The following is a 2,849-nucleotide window of genomic DNA, read 5'->3' as shown; positions in this document are numbered from 1 at the left end:
CTTTCAGCAGCGTTTCGTGTTGGTTGTGGTCCAGGGTGAAGCGGCACTCTTCCACGAATAGAGCTCGTTATTAATGTCCTGCTAATCAAATCAAAGCATGTCCTAGTTCCTCCACCAGCCTGATGAGCTTGTCACAATGACGATGACTCGCTTCCATTTCGCTGACGGGCACGTTTCCTGTTTGGAAAATGAAGAAAAATTGACCCCAACTGTAACCATCATTACTACTTCGGTGCCAGAACTAATGCCCGAGAGCCCGGGGAGATAATGAGCTTCAATTTGTTTTGATCTCGAGATAGCCCGAGGTTCGAGTAAGAAGATTTGCTCCCCTGACCCATTCGACCTTTTCGCCAAGAAGTTGTGACGGCGGGAGTTCATGAAATCACCCATAATGCAAGCCACTTTTCGGGTGAAGATTCACACGAGTCCGGGATGCTGCTGCTGCTGTGGCCGAAGATGATGCGACGCTACCATGTCGTGGTCAAAAAATGATCCGGACTTACCGGTTTGGAGCCTGCTTCCTCATTCACTCACATCCCCCGGACGCTCTCTTACTTCATTCCACCCGAAAATGGGGGGCCGGTTTCAAGGAGTTTGGATTAGTGTTTGTCTTCTAATGCGCTTACCACCCGTGTGCTCGGTGGCGGTGAATATTTAATGAACGCCGCGGGTCCACGAATGATGTCACGATCGGTTTATGTTTGTGTAGCCACCGAGGGAGGGAGATGTAGCTTTATTCGCGGGATAAGCAGTATTTCGTCGTATATGCGCGGATTTGCTAAATTCTTGAACGACCCGGTACGTAACACTTTGGCGTTCTTGTTTGCTGTCCGTTCAACTCGTCAAGAACGAGAAGTCAACACTGCGAAAGCCACCTTGCTCTGGCTGTTCTGGTGTTTCTGGCCGTATTTGGAATGCGGAATCATGTTGTTGTTTTACGACTGCTCGATCGTGCAGTTCTTTTTCTCTTCGCTTAGCACCACCCATTTATGGGTGCATTGATTAACGGACGTTTGATCGAAGTATGAGATAAGCAAGCTAAATATTTAAATATTTTTAAAATTGTACACGTTAGGCTATCGATTGTTACACCATAGAAATTATTTATAGTATTTCTATTGTCTAAACACTTAATACGACTGAATTAATGTATACCTTCAGATCGAAAATCTCGAATAAGATTTTATGCGAAAAGATCGAATCCTCTTTTATATCTTGGCAGTATTCTTAATTTAGAATAGACTGGAAATGTTGGTTTATCAGAGAGATTCAAAATGGATTAAGATGAACACGTTCGACACGTCTTTTTCAATTTATTTTTACAATTTTGTTGATTCGTTTGTCCTAGCAGGTTGTTTCATTGTTTTCTCAATAACGTTTCCTATTTATTTCGAACTATTTTTTTATTCATTTCAAATGTTATGTTGCATCATATTTATAGTTTCATAATTCAATTTTCTTCTAGTATCTCTTTGTATAGTTATCACTATCGCGTAGGCTGCTATCACTTCTACAAACTAAATCATTTTGTATCGTCATAATTAGTTCCTTAGAAATCGGCCCAACACTTTTCTACTCCCATCACGTCCCGCACGATCCGCCCCGTACGTACACTTTCCCCTCCGCTCGGGTGCATCAATCCACTACACTTACCAGCGCCATCGTCGGCTGCGTTTATCGCACGATTGCAATCGTCTGGGTACGAAATCGTTTGTTTGCCTCTACCAACAGCTGCACACAGGCTGCATCCGCCGAGCGCCCTCGATGCATTTAATGCAAATTGAATGACCTCGGCGCATCTAAACACTGGCGAGGGCGTGCACGGGGTCGAGTGAGACGGCACGAAATACTGCCATTATTGCAGGCACGATCGGTGCAGTGACGATGCAATTGGTGCGATCACTTTTAATCGATCGGTTCCGCACGTTTAGCGGCTGTGAGATCATTCACCGTGGCGAATCACGTACTCGACTAGGTCGAAACCGGGAAGGATTTCTTCTGCGAGGTGTGGTGGGTTTCTTTCCTATCAACTTCCCTTCCGAATCGATCCACCGACACGGACCAATGAGTCGTATAAGCGTTCACTTTTTATTACACACATAAATAAATTTCAACTACCGTGGTTTCACTTCATTTTCACACTGGTTAGGCACGAAAAGAATGATCATTATCCCATCAAACAAGGTTGAACGATTCACGATACTCGCAAACAGATGTAGCTACTTGGGAAATTCCATTCTAGATGTACTTACTCGGGAATCACATAATCATCGCTTTGGTTTTGCTCACCAAAGTGACACACTATCACTACTAACTGACTTTAACGTAGCAGATTACCTTCCGTTAACGACCAGTAGGCACTTATCAGCGGTTATCTGATTCTGATCTCGACACAATACCGTAGAACTGTAGTTGATATCCACACACGGCCCACAAGACATTGAGAAACTTCTTCAAAGAGGGTTGACCGAAGAATGTATCAACATCACATCGGGGGAGCATGCTTGCAACATCATGCGTATGATAAAGACATGTACACAAGGTTAGATGCTTGATAAACTCTTCAACGAACATTAACCAACATAGGTTTAAAATACACAATGTTTCACCACTAACTAACTGATGTAATGTTCGTCAACACTTCAATTTGTCCGTTGCTCGGTAGCGAAACTTAAAAAAGTGCATGTAATTGACGCGAGACGATGACAGTTGCGCGTGCGACTCGATGACGCGCCCGGTCGATACTACTCCGAGGTGGCCGTAGAAGCCGCTGGTCAGAGGTGCGCGCAGCTCAATCGTGCCGTGACGTCATCCGTATCGGCGAGGGTGGATTGAAAAATGGTGGGTGT

Source organism: Anopheles coustani, chromosome 2, assembly GCF_943734705.1.
Source record: "Anopheles coustani chromosome 2, idAnoCousDA_361_x.2, whole genome shotgun sequence".
Lineage (NCBI taxonomy): Eukaryota > Metazoa > Arthropoda > Insecta > Diptera > Culicidae > Anopheles > Anopheles coustani.
The sequence above is the reverse complement of the archived record's forward strand: the minus strand, read 5'-3'. Positions refer to the sequence as shown.